The following is a 16,081-nucleotide window of genomic DNA, read 5'->3' as shown; positions in this document are numbered from 1 at the left end:
CAGTTTCACCACGGTCTGAGTGAAGGAGTCATAGAAACATACAGAGTGGGAAGCTGATGCTGGCCAGATGTCCTGCTGGGGAGAAGACTACCCTTCAACCAGCACTTGGGAATTGCCCAGTTATGGGCTCACCTGCTGGCAGATCCCAACGGATCTCAAAGGAAGACATCCCCTAGTTGCTTGTTACTGGTTGTTGAGTGGTTTGATCGTATTTGCGCCTGAGCCTGAAGAATGGGCCTTCATTGCAACACACGGGAGCCCAAAAGCACATCACAGAGGTTAACATTTGAGTAAACCTTCTTCCCACTGAGCTGTCAGTCACTAACTTGCCCAGTAATGTCCATTGGGACTGACTTGTACTTGATGTCACGTCACCTGAGAGAAAAACAGTTGACCTCCCTTTCACTAGATTAGCTCCCTCCCAGCTTGCCTCCCCTCCCCCACCTCCACTGTCCCCAATTCCTCTCCTGTCCCCAGAGTGGGCAAACTTTGAACCCCCCTGCTCTATCCAGTCCCTGATTGCCTGTCGTCCTTCCCAGAGAATAATCGCAAGGCAACCATCCCTAAACCACTTGCTCTGTCTCACGTTGAAAGATATTTCAGGAACAGCCGGGGGCAGAGCAGGGCACTGGAGACTTCTGCAGGATGGAAATCTATAGCACTAGACCTTGCAACATTCAAAATGCTGTTACTCACCTAATGTTTCGCTAGCCCGAGGCCAGTTGGATTAATGGGCTATAAATTCCAACTTGAAATACATACGTACACAAAATTGCTTCAGAATTTCATGCTGGATGAGCACATTGATATGCTGCTGGACTACAGATCATCACAGACGTTGATGTGTGAGACCCATCGTCAGACAGCAGTCCAACAGTTAAGTGACAATGAAACACTATCTCATTTAAAGATTAAAATAAACCCCTATGGTTCTGTCTAACTACAGTTCTCCTTCATTTAATTTTACACGCTTTTTCTTCATTTTTGCACTAACTTTATAATATTTATGGCTTCACAGCATGTGAGGAAAATGCCTTTATTACAATCACTGTGCAGTGGTGATCCACTGACTAGTAATTAAGAGGAAAACCAAAATACTGTAGATACTGGAAATCTGAAATAAAAATTGACAATGCTGCAAACACTCAGCAGGTCAGGCAGCATCCGCAGAGAGGGAAGCAGTCAACTTTTCAGGTCCAGACCATTTCATTTGTTACTAGTGACTAAGAGCATCAGGCTAGCAATCGGAGACATGAATTCAAATCCCCCTAAATGAATATAAATTCAGTAAAAATCATTTGGAATTTATAAAAGAACTAGCCTCAGTAAAACTGCCAGATTGAGGTCAATGGTATAGGAGAGGCTGGAGGAGCAGGTTGGAGGGATATGCTGATAGATTTGGAAGAGGAATAGTGGGAGGAGATTCTAGTGGAAAATAGACACCAGCATGGATGTGGTCCTGTTTCTCTTTTGTTCATCCACAGTAAGCTGGTTCAGTAATGTTCTTCAGGTTAGAAACCTGTTATTCTCACTCGGTCTGGCCTACATGTAACTCCAGATCTGCAGCCAATTTGCTGACTCTTAACTTCCAGGAAACCCGGTGAACCATTCGGGAATATGATGATATCAGATGGATCACCAGTATGCCTTCGGGTAAGGAAACCTCCTCCAGATTACCGCCTCCTGTCCTCCCTCAGCTGATGAATTGGTGTCCTCCATGTTGAATAACATGTGGAAGAAGCACTGAAAGTACCACGTGCACAGAACGTTCTCCGGTTGGGGACTTCAGTGACCATCGGCAAGAGTGGCACGGTACCACCACTGATCAAACTGGCCGAGCTTCTGAAGGAGGAAGACTAATCAGTCGGTCTTAGTGAGCGGCCAGGTGGGGTCTATGGTAGGCAGTGAGTGAACCAATGAGAGGGGTAAACCTACCTGACCTCGTCCTCACCAATGTACCTGTGGCAGAGGCATCCGTCCATTGGTAGAAATGACCTCCATGCGGTCATGCAGTCATAGAGCTATACAGCATGGAAACAGGCCCTTCAGCCCAACTCGTCCATGCCGACCAAGTTTCCTGACTGAGCTGGTCCTACTTCCCTGCATTTGGCCCATATCCCTCTAAACCTTTCTTATCCATGTTCCTGTCCATAATTGTAAGCTCTGGCAGCTTGTTCCATACACTCACCACCCTCTGTGTGAAAAATTTGCTCCTCAGGTCTTTCCCTTCTCACTTTAAACCCGTGCCCTCTAGTTTTGGATTCCCCTACCCTGGGGAAAAGTCTTTGTGGAGGCAAAATACCATCTTCATGCTAAGGACACCCTCTGTGTTGTGGGTCGACTCAGAACAGATCTGGCAGCTCAAAACCCCAGACATCCATGAGGAACTGCGGTTCACATTCCCATGGGAGTGCCAAAAAAGAAGAATCGTTGATAATCTGATCACTGATGCCCAGTCTAGGTTTAACCAGGACCACACAGCTCCAAAAATGATTGGAGCCCTGGTCCAAACATGGATCAAAGAGCTGAAATTCTGGAGGGGTGGTGAGTGTGAATGCGCTTGCCTTCAAGGCAGCACTTGTCCGAGTGTGACGTCAAGGAGCCCTGGTGAAACTGAAGCCAAAGGGAATCAAAGGGAGAACTTTCCAATGATTATAGTCATTCCTTGCACAAAGGAAGATGGTCGCGGTTGTTGGAGGGCAATCATCCCAGACGCAGGATAACACAGTCAGAGCTCCTCAGGGCAGAGTCCTCCGCCCAAGCATCTGCAGCTGCTTCATCAATGAACTTCCTTCCATCATAAGATCAGAAGTGGGAATGCTCACCGACAATTGCACAAAATCCAATTCCATTCACAACTCAAAAATTGAAGCATTTCATTCCCTATTGCATTAAAACCTGGACAAAACTCAGGCATGGGCTGAGAAGTGGCAAGTCAACATTTGCAACCAAAAGTGCCTGGCAATGGCCATCTCCGACAAGTGGGAGGTTAACCACCTACCCTTGACATCCAATGGGATTACCATTATTGATCAGAACCTCAACTGGACCAGCCATATAAGTACAGTGGCCACAAGAACAATTCAGAGGCTTGTGGTGTGTGACTCATTTCTTAACACCCCAAAGCTTTTCCACCATCTACAAGTCAGGAGGATGACGGAATTCTCCCCACTTGCCTGGATGAGTGCAGATCCTACAACACTCAATAGGTTCAACACCATCCAGGACAAAGCAGCCCGCTTGATCAGCACCACAGAAATATCATGAATATTTATTTCCTCCACCACCTGCTGATTCCCCTCCAAGTCACACACCGTGCTGACTTGGACGTGTATCACCACTCCTTCCTCACCACTGTCCAAATCCTGGCACTGTCCTTCCAACAACACTGAGAGGGCACCTTCACCAGAAGGGCTATAGTGGTTCTAGAAGGCAGGTCACTACTACCTGCACAAGGGCAAAGAGGGATGACCAATAAATGCTGGCCTTATTTGCAATGCCCAGATCCCAAAATATGAATGCATAAATACAAATCCATTGTTGGTCTGTCCTATTTGTCCAAAGAATGTCTTATGGATGGTGTCTTACAGAATCATAAGTCTTGGTGGTGGGACCTAATTTACAGATGTGAACGAGGTACCTAAGGGTCTGAAATGGGAGGCGAAATGTTCGCATTCATTCAGTGTTGCCCAGTTCATTGCTGACAATGTTTGTCCAACAGACATCCATGATCCAAGCTGCCAACAGATAACAATCCTCTTGTGTTTGCAAAGAGCTGTTTTAACTCCCATGAAACTTCCTTGCAAGATTGGACATGAGTTGTGTGTAAATCAGCCTAGACACATTGTGGTCAGTCCATTCTGCTGGTTGGCGGCAGTCCTTATAGATAGCATCTGTACAAAGTGAAGGGCAGACTCCTCCAGCCGCTGGTTAGGTTGTGTGGAGACATTCTCATGCATCCAACCTACCCGTCCTGGTCAACTTCCGCTGTCTCCCACAGTGAAGATATCCGCTGAGCGCTACTTAAATAAGGGTGCACATTCTGCATTCTCGTCTGGATGGTGAGGAAGGGCAGGGGGGTTGGTTTGGGTTGGATAGGATGTGTCCGATGTGGAATATCCAGTCCTGAGAATCTGACGTCTGCAGTAATCCAGGACCAACCTTTAAACCATGCCTAAAACTATAAAGGTCAGCACAACATGGTGGGCTGAAGGGCCTGTATTGTGTTGCAAGGAATTCACGGGTCTCTTCTCTGGTGGAAGGATGAGGTGATTGGTTCTGTGCGAGGAGGATGGTGGTTTAAGCATCTCCAGGGATCTCCTGGAGTTTACTCGTTTGCTTGGGGAACAGAGGTGTGTGTATGTAATGTTGGTCCAGTTAGTGCTTCTGGTACATTTGACGGTCCTTTTCTCCCACTTCCTTCTCACACCATAAGATCAGAAAGGAGCTAAGGTTCACATTGGTCCTGGATTACTGAAGACGTCAGATTCTCAGGACTGGATATTCCGCATCGGACACATCCTCTCCAACCCAAACCAACCCCCCTGCCCTTCCTCACCATCCAGACAAAGATGCAGAATGTGCACCCTCATTTAAGTAGTGCTCAGCAGATATTTTCACTGAGGAGGAAGTTAAATGCAGGAAGATCTGAAAATCCATGTAAATAGGTGCAAAAGATGCCCTTGGAGAAAAGCAGGATAATTATTGTCTCAGCCAATATTTAACTATAAAACAATATCATTAAAACAAATGATCTGAATTTTATCACACTGTTGTCTGTGGGCAAGATGCTGGCACCATCTCAGCAAGGATCGTGACTGATTTCTAATCTATAATTTTTGGTGCTTTTCTCCACAATTCAGCCACATCTCTTTATATCCCATGATTTAGGTGAAGCTTTATGCCTCATGAATACAATAGATTATTCTTGATAAACCTTGTAACTGTAGTTTGATCTAGAGTAACATTAAATTATCAAATAATTCAAATGAAGCTGTGTAAACAGGACTTCAAAAATTGATTTGGCTGATAAGTTGAATGAAGCCAAACTCAGTTAAGAACAGACTGTTTATTTTAAGCAGAGATCAAATGCAACAATGGAAGAGTAACTGCATTTTATCAGTGCAATGATGAGCTTTGCTTTAAACAGTAGGGTTTCTCGGTCTGAAAACTGGAAGCAGATTCAATAAAACCGAATGGGATGTGCACTTGAAGAGGAAAATTTTTAGGACTGTGGAGAGTAAGGTAGTAGGATTCATTGAATGGTTCATTCACAGAACAGACAGGTATGAAGGGCTGAATGGCCTGTTCTTTTCCTGTGATTCTGCTGGGAGCTACTTAAATAAGAAACGCCAGCAGTAGGTGAAAGAGTTGATCACACTGAGGATGTCAAATGTTGCATACAAACTGGTTTAAAATTATCTTCTTGATACCAGAGAAAGAAAAGTAATAGAATGGGTTAACACTAGTAATGGTAATGACCTACAAGGTACGTTGATGCATCATTTCCAGGCAGAAAGCAGTGGCATCTAGGCTTAATGAAACAAAATAGTGCAAACGCCTGCAGCATTTTAAATGCATTAGTTGGGATTATAAACACTTTATTCCCAGGCCTCCACAATCCTTAACACTCGCTGAAGGGTCCATCCATCTGAAGCAACCCGTTCTCTCAAGACCAGCCACACATCCGTGGCAGAATGGGGATTCCCAGCCTTAGCTCCGATCCCGATGACACACTGCACCTAGAAGCACAGGTACCCGCAGCTGCACGTCCCTGACCCCCTCCTTGCTGCACCTCAAAATACCTGAACTTCGGTTTAAATGAGCCGAAATCCTGTCAGGTACAGAGAGCAGGATACGCCTGTGTGGCTCACTCCACTGATGGTGCACACATCAAAGCAGTCAAATGAAGCTAATTGGAAAAAAAAACTCAGAGCAAAGGTATTAAATCAGCCAGGTGAAGATGAGTTAATTCCTCAATAATTCCACTGTGACACCTGGGAGTGTACGCTCCAGTCACCAATCGATTACTATCGATTCTGCTATTTGATTACACTAATTCAGGAGAGATTTTACATTCAGGTTTATATAATAATAAGCTTGCCTATAAAATTAAATGTAATTTCACCTCAACAAAACAGTGGCCAGCTGAAGCAGGAAAATGTTGCCCACTGCAGCAGTAGTGGATGTCAGAGATGCTTTCTCTCTTTTTTTTTGCTGAATATGACCAAGTAAATGTACTTGCTGATCTATAGTGTGTGGGTGTGGAGGAGTGTGAGGGTGTGGATATGTGAGTCTTAGTACCTGAGTGTATCAATGCGTGTGTGAGTGTGTGTGTAAATGTGTGTGTGTACGTGTGTGTGTAATTGAGTGTAAGTGTGTGCGTGTAAATGTGTGTGTAAATTGTGTGCGTGTGTGTGTGTAAATGTGTCTAAATGTGTGTGTGTGTGTAAATATGTGTGTCCGCAGATTGGATGTCATTTCCTACATTACAATGGCTACCACACATCCATGAAACATTGCTATGTGGTACTTTAAAATGTTCTGAGATTATGGAATGCACCTTTCTCGTACACTGAACTCGCCCACACATGTCTATGAGTATGTATTCTAGATAGAGGAATATGAAATGTGTGACGCACAGACAGCAACAGTTAGATGGGATCAGTCGATGATGTATATTTAATGTAAAGACTATGTAAGTCTTCAAGAGGAGGAAGTCTGAACCCCCCGCGGCAGTGAAACGGTTAAAGTGATCTCATCCCTGCACGGTTTGGTGTGGAGTGAGCCACGATTGTGCCGAGGCTGCCAGTGAGGGCTGGTGCTGGGCGAGCGGTGCGGACGCTGGGCGCTGAGATGCGGGGCTCTGGGCCACGGTGCGGCAGGCACGGAGAGTGCGGGCCATCGCCGTGGCTTGCGGCAGCCTCCCGTGCGTTGACAGCCGGCCGGCATCCTGCAGTCTCCCCCATCACCTCCTGTTGGGCGTGATGGAAGCCGCTGCCTCCCCTTTGTTCTCCCCCAGCCCGGAGATCCCTCCACGGTAACAAGCCCAGCGGACAGCGAGCACCCTGCCGCTTTGTGTGCGAGGGGCAGCGGCGTTTGGCAAGTCTCCCAGGTACGGTGGGCTGGTTTGGAGATGTCTGGGCTTTCCCGCAGCAGCTCCGCCCCGGTTCCCAGCCAGGCGCGGGGCTGAGCACCCACCCACCCACACACACACACACCCCTCCCTTTTTTCCCCCTTGCTGGATTTCCATCCCAACATCTGTCTGCAGAGCAGAGGGCAAAGAGGCACGCCGCGGAGGAGGAGCCCTCCCGTTCTCTGTACACCTCCTCGTCCAACAAAAGGTAAGCAGCTCCTCAAAACGTGAACCTCCCGACGTGTCCGTGCACACCGCAGGGCAGGAGAGTGACAGGGAGGTTTGATGGAAGTTTCTTTGTATTGACGCCGTTAAGGGGAAGGCTCCTCGATTCCTTGTTAACAGAAAATTAACCCAACACAGAAGTGATAGGCTGCCGACGCTAAAACAGCGAGGAGTTGCAGCACCGGGCCGTTTCCTTGTTTGCATGCCTCCTAACAAGGTCGATCTGCCGCTCTTCCTGATGCATGTCATGTGCTGTCGAACTTGATTAGAGATGTGTATTTTAAATGTAATTCTGGGGAGCATTGTGACCCCCCCCCCCACCTTGTGTTAATTGCCTCGGGGACTGTGGTCACAAGGCTAGGCGTCCCCGGGATACCGACAATCCCCACATCTCCGATGTTGAGATAAAAAGCAAAGCTTGCATTTCCGAGGCACCTCCTCCAGTCACTCAGGAGAGACATGAATGTGTGTGAGTGTGTGCTAAACCAGTGTGTGCAGTGTAAATGTTTGCATTTTTTTAGGATTTTCTTTTTTGCTTTTTATCTTTGGTCCTGTTCATTGTACTTTTGTATTCCATTTTCTGTTATTGTTTGGCAAAATCTGACATTTTCGGTTACCTAAGCAACTTCAGCGGAGAGATGCCTCAACTTTTGACTTCCATAAAGTGCAGCTAAATTGAAGCCACAATAATAGCAATTACATACTAGCTCAGATTGTACCTTAATTATTGTGTCTGCAAAACCTTTATTTTCTTTGATGGAATAACAATCACCTTTTGTTTTTGGTCCCATTTCTGCAGGACAGCTGTTCTGGTCTTGCTCACCCTCACCCACTGACCAGCACATCACATAAACAAGTGGGAGCGGTCAGTTGGTCTGAGCGAACATTTGAAAGCCAGCTGCAGATTCTTAAAGCAAAATGAAAAATGTAAATTCCTCATTGTTGACACTTGCCATCAACATGGAGTTTGTCAATGAAAAATGATCAGTTTTCTGGGTAGGAATGTGCTGGTCTTCAGTTTTTACCAGTTGAAATCATACATTTCAATGCCTGTGTATGCCGTGGATGCAGTCTGTGTTAAGTCTCTGTTTGGTGATAAGCTTTCCCTCTTGTGCCGTACAAGAGACCCTCATCTCTCCCCCTTCACACCGTATCTTGGCACCTTCTCCCTCCACTCGATCAGGCGATGGGGATTAAGAATGACTGAGTCCCACTGCAGGAAGCTGAGCACGAATCAAGGCTGACGCTCTGTTGCAGTGCTGCATTGTCAGTGATGCCATCTCTTAAGATGAGAAACTGAGGTCCCATCTGCCTTTATGATTGTTGTGTTATGATTAAAATCCAAGGGAGAAATTTCCCTGTTGTTCACCCCTCAGTCTGGAAAGAGAAGATCGTGCGGTTTGGTTGTTACCTCATTGCTGTTTGTGGGACTTTGTTGTTCTTTCCTTATAGCAACATTGGCATTTTAGCCTGGGATAATCTGCCCAACTACCTGGAGTGAGACTTGAACCTAAATCACTCCCGTACAAAGATGAGCTTGCTATCAAACTGATCCACTAATACATCAACGTGTTTCAGCTAGACATGTAATGATGGGTAGATAAAGTTAGCTGACATGGAATGCCAAACTGGAGGATGTGTGGGAGGGGAAGACGATGGATTACTTCTTCGCTGTATAGTGGTTTAAAACATTTTGGGACATCCAAAGGATGGGAAAGGTGCTGTAGAATTTCAAATCTTTCCTTTACTCCTGAGCTATGACTTAGAAATGCTTTGCCTGTGCTGAGCTTCACAAGATCTCAGAAACGTGACACAAGACTTTTATTTTTTGAGAACATGAAGCACTGTGTGATGTATTTTGCTCAGAGTGTTGGTTGTATTTGGCTTGGTCAGTCTTCACAGCATTAAGGTATAGGTGGTGAGTGTACTGCGATCATTGTGATTGCGGATGAATCTCCCGGCTTCTGTATATGTTCTCTCTCATCCTGTTGCTTGGTGTTGGCACTTCTGCCTGTGGGTCACTTCACTTCTGTCCCTGGGACCCGAACAGATATTCTAGATTGGTGGTGCTGCACCATTGGTTGTGCTGACGTCTGGATGAGATGTTCAATGAGGTCAAAAACACGATGATGCTGGAGGAACTCAGCAGGCCAGGCAGCATCTGTGGAGAAAAGCAGGCCGTCAACGTTTCGGGTCGGGAAGCCCAGTATATAGGAGCTATCTGGTCCCTCGAGCGAGCATTAATGATACAAGAGACTGCAGATGCTGAAATCTGGAGCAACAAACAATATGCTGGAGGGACTCAGCGGGTCGAGCAGCATCTGTAAGAGGAAAGGAATTGTTGATGTTTCGGATCGAAACCCTGCATCAGGACTTGAGACTTAATGACATGATGTTGTTTGTAGAGGAGTTCTGATTGGCATTCTGGGAAAAATTTAAACCTTGGCCAACGTTAGGCAAAACATACTATTTGGGCTTTGTCTCTTTGCTGTTTGTGGGACCTTGTTGTGCACAAATTGATAACAATGGTTCTGACACTGCCCTTCAAACCTACACCCTTGTGTCCTGAGGTAATAAAAGGAGCTGCAGGAATTTGGGCTTTCTTTCTCCATTTTGAGCACTACAAGAGCACTCTGTGAGAGTAGCCTGCTGTTTATCCAGACCATGCTTGCAAAGTTTCAGCGTTGAGAAGGTCTGGGTGCGGGACGTGATTCAGTGAAGATTCTCCATGAACTGCTCAATCCTCAGGCAAACTTCATGGTTCCCTTTTTCTACAGCTTGTCACAGGCTAAAGCCCCATGTAGGGGTAAAGAAGTAAGGGTCGGTTCCTTGTTTTCCAAACTAGAACCAACACAATTGATACATTTGTGTTCTCTGCTGTACAAAATGAGATCTGGCAGTTCTGGTCTCCTGGGCACAGATCCACAGTGTAGAGCTGCCTCTACACTGGCAAATATATGTTACATGGACTCATGCTGGCTTCATGTGGGACTGTGTGAAGAGCTTAGAGCTGAGATAGAGTGGAGGGAAATTCACTCTGCACACAGGCTGACTTGAAGTGCTGGCTGTTTGCTGAAGAGAAGCTCTTATTGGAAGGAAGGAGGTTTCACTGGACTAGAGAGCTTGCCTGCAGTGTTAACCAGACCAGTGCTATTGACCCTTGTGCAAAAACAAACTGCTGGAGAACTCAGTGGGTCAGGCAGCATCTGTGGGGGGGGGGGGGGGGGGGGGGGGGGAGGGGGTGAGAATGGACAGCTGATGTTTCGGGTTGAGACCCTTCATCTGGACTGAGAAATAGAGGGGAGATAGCCAGTATAAAGAGGCGAGGGGAAGGGCTGGAGCAAGAGCTGGCGGGTGATGGGTGGATCCAGCTGAGGAGGGTGATAAGCAGATAGAGGAGGGCGGGAGTGGAATCAGAATCAGGTTTATTATCACTGACATGACGAGAAATTTGTTGATTTGCAGCAGCAGTACAGTCCAAAGACATAAAATTACTATAAATTACAAACTAAATAGTGCAAAAAAAAGGAACGAGGTGGTGTTCACGGGTTCATGGACCGTTCAGAAATCTGATGGCGGAGGGGAAGAAGCTGTTCCTGAATCGTTGAGTGTGGGTCTTCAGGCTCCTGTACCTCCTCCCCGATGGTAGTAACGAGAAGAGGGCATGTCCCGGGTGGTGAGGGTCCTTAATGATGGATGCCGCCTTCTTGAGGCACCGCCTCTTGAAGATGCCCTCGATGGCGGGGAGGGTTGTGCCCGTGATGGAGCCGGCTGAGTCTACAACCCTCTGCAGCCTCTTTCGATCCTGTGCGTTGGAGCTTCCATACCAGGCGGTGATGCAACCAGTCAGAATGCTCTCCACCATATATCTATAGAAATTTGTAAGAGTCTTTTGGTGACGTACCGAATCTCCTCAAACTCCTAACGAAGTAGAGCTGCTGGAGTGCCTTCTTTGTGATCGCGTCAATATATTGGGCCCAGGATAGATCCTCTGAGATGTTGACGCCCAGGAACTTGATAGCGAACAGAGGCTGGGAGGTGATGGGTGGAGGCAACAAAAGATTGCAGAGGATGGAATCTGATAGGAGAGGGAGGTGGAGTGTGGGATCAAGTGAGGGAGGTGGGGAGGGCAGATGGGAACAGTGGGGGAGGGGACCCAGTCGGAGAAGTGTGTGGGTGATGGGCAGTTGTAGTGGGTGGACGAGGGGAGGAAAACAAGTGATAGGAGGCTGGGAGTACATGGGGTGGGTGTTGGAGGGACTGGGTAAACCAGGAGGAGGGACAGAGGGGGAACAGTTTACCTGAAATTGGAGAATTCAATGTTCACGCCATTAGGTTGCGGACTCCTCAGGCAGGATATGAGGTGTTGTTCCTCCATTTTGTGTTTGGCCTCATCCTGGCAGTGGAGGAGGCCGAGGACGGATGGGCCAGTGTGGGGATGGGAGGGGAGTTGAAACGGCTGACAACTGGGAACTCCAGGCGGTCACAGCGGACAGAGCGCGGGTGCTCGGCAAACCAGTCGCCTAGTCTACACCTGGTCTCACCGATGTAGGGGAAGCCACACTGGGAGCACTGGATGCAGTTGGTGAGGTTAGGTGAGATTTGCGTGAATCCCTGCCTCGTCCTTATCATGGACGCAGGAGACCTGAGTGCAAAACTGACGTTCTGGTGCAGTGTTGAGGGAGTGCTGCACTTTTTGCCGGGCTCTATCTCAGACGAGTCACTGAGCTGAGAGCTTTCTGCTGAATGAGGAGGGTAGAAGTGAGCCAATGGCATGATCTGGAAGATGAGCAGTTGTTCCTGAGACCCTGGTCAATATTTATCCTTTATGCCAGCTTGTTAAAATAGGTTATGCTGCCATAATCACATTGTTTCTGTGTGAGTTTGCTGTAAGCAAACTGTTGGATACATTTCCTACAGTACAACAATTATTATACTCAGAAAATACTTAATTGGCTGTAAGTTGCTTTGGGCTGTCCTGAGGTTATGAAATATAAAAGATGCTTTTTTTCCTTTCAAAAGAATCTCAGTCAACCTAAGTGATCAGATGCTGCCAGGATGTCCTTTTCCAGGGTTGGTTTCTCCCCCAGCCTCCACGTGGGCACAGGTTAGGCAATGCTCTGGTTACACAAGATTACAGTCGGAAACCAGGGCTGAAATCCAGCCTACGCCTCCCCTGTTTAACGACAGGATGTAATGAGCCGACGTCTGCAGCCTTCGTGGTCCTCCAGGAAGGTAGAGAGGTGGCTCCTCCTAATTTTAATATCCGTCGTCCTGCTGCCTTGGATCCTCGAGCCCCGTGGTGGAGGGAAGGGCTTTGCACAAGCAAGAGTAGTGAGGCTGTGGTAAGGGAGGGTCACCCAACCGCATTGGCACATCCATTTAAGGCTTACACTGAGGGACTGTCCTCAAATGAAAGGCTGAATGAGTGGGGGAGAAAAGTGCAAAAGGCATTGGGATCCGGGCCAACAGAGAGACCTTGCAATCAGACTGAACAGTTCCTAGCTTCTGGATGTCCCAATGAGCTCGGCAGCCAGTGAAGTACTTCAGGTGTGTGGTCACTGTTGCAGTGCAATAAGTGGATCAATCAGTTTGTGCACAGTAACTTCCCACAACCCATAATGAACTAATGACCGTCATGATTTGCTTTAGTGATATTAATTGCCAGGTGGAAACACACAAGAGGCTGGAATCTGGAGGAACACACGAGATGTTGGAGCAACTCAGCAGGTCAGGCAGCAACTATGGAAGCAAATGGACAGTCGACGTTTCTGATCTGGATACTTCATCCGACTCCAGGTCCAGATGAAGGGTCTGGACCCGAGACGTCGACTGTCCATTTCCCTCAATAAATGTTGTCTAACCTGCTGAGTTCCTCCAGCATCTCATTAATTGCCAGGTGATTTGGTCGGAACCTTGTTCTTCTTCCCAAGTAGCTCTGTGGGATCTTTCACCACTTTCTGAGAGGACAGACAGGCTTAAAGACCATGCTGACAGTGCAGCAATTCCTCATGTGGCATGGGAGGGTCAGCCCATTGTGTCCCACTGAGAAATGAGAAGTCCCCATAACCTTTGGATCCAGGTTGCTAAGAGCTGATGGGAACATACGGGAATAAAACGGGATTAGTGTAGGATGACTGTAAAAGGGTGTTAGATGGTCAGCACAGACTCAGTGGGCTGAAGGGCCTGCTTCCATGCTGTATGACTTAACAAGACCAGCTCAATTCTCTAATAAAAGCAGAGAATGCTGGAAACACTCAACGAGTCAGGCAGCATCCGTGGAGAGTGAAGCAGTTAGTGTATCAGGCCTGGGACCCTTCGACAGAACTCTAAACTTGCTTTGTCTCTGGGAAATAAATATATCATGGGTGCAGTCGGGAAGCTAGCACTGTGCCCACAGCACGATTCACGATATGATCACTGGACCATTAATGTACGCCAGACTGATATTCAATAACAAATATCTGGAAAGGAATGTTTCTTAACTAGAATGTCCAAGGCAGAAAACACATGAGGATGTCACCACCTGAAAATGCTATGCATCCTAACTTGGAAACGTATAATAATAACTGTTGCTGGATCATAACCCTGGAACTCCCTCCCCGACAACACTGTGGGGCAACCCTCCTCCAGCGGACTGCTGTGGTTGAAGAACTTGTCTCACCATCACCTTTGCAAGGGCAATTAGGAACAGGCACTAAGTTCTGGCGTGTCAATGAATAACACATAATACTGAAGTGTAATTATAGGTGTCAGATATGTTTTGTATAGAATAATAATAATAATGGATCCAAATTACTGATCATAGTTTGAGGCCTGTACCATAATGCCTGAAGCCTGTAACGTATAATAGAATAGTTCAGATTTCATTATGAGCCATAAATTGAATCTCTTACAAACTAAATTGAATAACAAACTATAGCCAACTAACTTGATAAGAGTTTTATGTTAAAGTTACAAGGAGGACGGATAAAAGTGGTTGATCTGGTAAATATGGATTTCCAACAGATCTTCGATAAGTGTCGTCAAGATCGAAGGCCATGGAATAAAAGGGACTCTTGGAACATTTTGTGTCGTAATAAGGTAAGGGTAGAATAATGGCTCGGTTGCAGGGCTCCCAGAGCGCAGGGGTTCACAGAGGCCACTCCTGCCCTTTCACTCCCCCGGCAACCTCCTGCCCTGAGTCGCCTTTGCACAAGGAAGCTGCCTACTGTGCCCACTGGTCTTGAGAACCCTGTGCAGGTTCCACTGCCCCCCAGAAGGACCATCCCACCCCTTTCCCCGTCACTGGTACACAGATTCATTCTTTGTCAATGCTCCCAGTTGCTGGTTGTGTTGGAGAGTGACCCTCTCGGGGCTATTCCCTGAGGTTGGCGCTATGAGGAAAGGAATTAGGGGGCATGAGCTTTAAGGAGAGGTTGGACAAACTTGGGTTTTCCTTGGAGCGGCGAAGACTGAGGGGAGACATGATAGAGGTTTATAAAGTTATAAGAGGCATCGATAGAGTAGACAGTCAGTATCATTTTCCCAGGGACAAAATGTCTAATACCAGAGGACATGCATTTAAAGAGAGAGGGGGAAACTTCAAAGGAGATGTGCGGGGCAAGTTTTTTACACTGAGAGTGGTGGGTGCCTGGAATGTGCTGCCAGGGGTGGTGCTGGAGGCAGGTATGATAGAGGTGTTTAAGGGGTTCTTAGATAGGCACATGGATGTGCAGAGGATGGAGGGATCTGGACCTTCTGTAGGCAGAAGGGACTTGTTTAGTTAGGCATTGAGTTACTAGTTTAATTATAAGATAAGATACTTTATTAGTCACATGTACATTGAAACACACAGTGAAATACTTCTTTTTGCGTAGGGTTCTGGGGGCAGCCTGCAAGTGTCGCCACGCTTCTGGCGCCAACATAGCATGCCCACAACTTCCTAACCCATATGTCTTTGGAATGTGGGAGGAAACTGGAGCACCCGGAGGAAACCCACGCAGACACGGGGAGAACGTACAAACTCCTTACAGACAGTGGCCGGAATTGAACCAGGGTTGCTGGTGCTGTAATAGCGTTACGCTAACCACTACACTACCGTCCCTACCCAACACCATTCAGCACAACACCATGGGCAGAAGGGCCTGTTCCTGTGCTGTACTGTTTTATGAGTTACTGACATGGAAATTTTGACCCCTATGTCTTGAAACATGAAGGAGCCCACTTGCACTATTTTGGAACAGCTGCCAATGAGTTTTGTGATTTACTTTTAAAGAGCTGTTTAAAAAAAACTCAATATGGAGATTACTAGTGACGTTTTAACATTGAAAAATGGCACAGGAGTACCTCTTGGACCCTGAGTCCAACATGTCTTGTGTTGAATAATTGAAAACTGCTTGCATTTATTGAATGTGGGCTCAAGCATTAACACGAGAGAGAGAGAGAGAGAGAGAGAGAGAGAGAGAGAGAGAGAGAGAGAGAGAAAGAGAGAGAGAGAGAGAGAGACGTATCACTAGCAGGTGGCCGGATGTGCTGGACCTTTGCTCCTGGACTGAGATCAGTTCGTTTGGACTCTGCCCAACTGCTAATGAGTTGATACAGAAAACTGCTTTGAATGGCCTAAGGCTGTTTCACCAGCATTGACAATCGACAGAGTGGCTCTGCATTGACTGCTTTCGTTGTTGATATTTGTGGGGTGTCTCCAGTATAGCCTCACTCATACTAAACTCAGTCCAAGT

The 16,081-nt window shown here is 46.9% G+C and overlaps 1 protein-coding gene across 3 annotated transcripts in view; it reads left to right on the top strand.

Annotated features, from left to right (window-relative positions):
- The first annotated feature begins 6,989 nt into the window (after window positions 1-6,989).
- The window catches only part of LOC127582605 (phospholipid phosphatase-related protein type 3-like), a 71,408-nt gene continuing 62,316 nt past the window's right edge, over window positions 6,990-16,081 (top strand). For 2 of the 3 annotated variants that reach the window (XM_052038042.1, XM_052038041.1), the window contains exons 1-2: window positions 7,217-7,344; window positions 14,370-14,444. The gene's annotated coding sequence lies outside the window, so the exon portion shown is untranslated. Of the gene's footprint in view, window positions 7,115-7,216; window positions 7,345-14,369; window positions 14,445-16,081 lie in introns of those variants that run through there. The other variant, XM_052038043.1, reaches the window with a different exon arrangement.

Source organism: Pristis pectinata, chromosome 24 (genome assembly GCF_009764475.1).
Source record: "Pristis pectinata isolate sPriPec2 chromosome 24, sPriPec2.1.pri, whole genome shotgun sequence".
In the NCBI taxonomy this organism is placed as follows: Eukaryota; Metazoa; Chordata; class Chondrichthyes; order Rhinopristiformes; family Pristidae; genus Pristis; species Pristis pectinata.
Note: the sequence above shows the minus strand (reverse complement) of the source record. Positions and strands in the feature narration are given on the sequence as shown.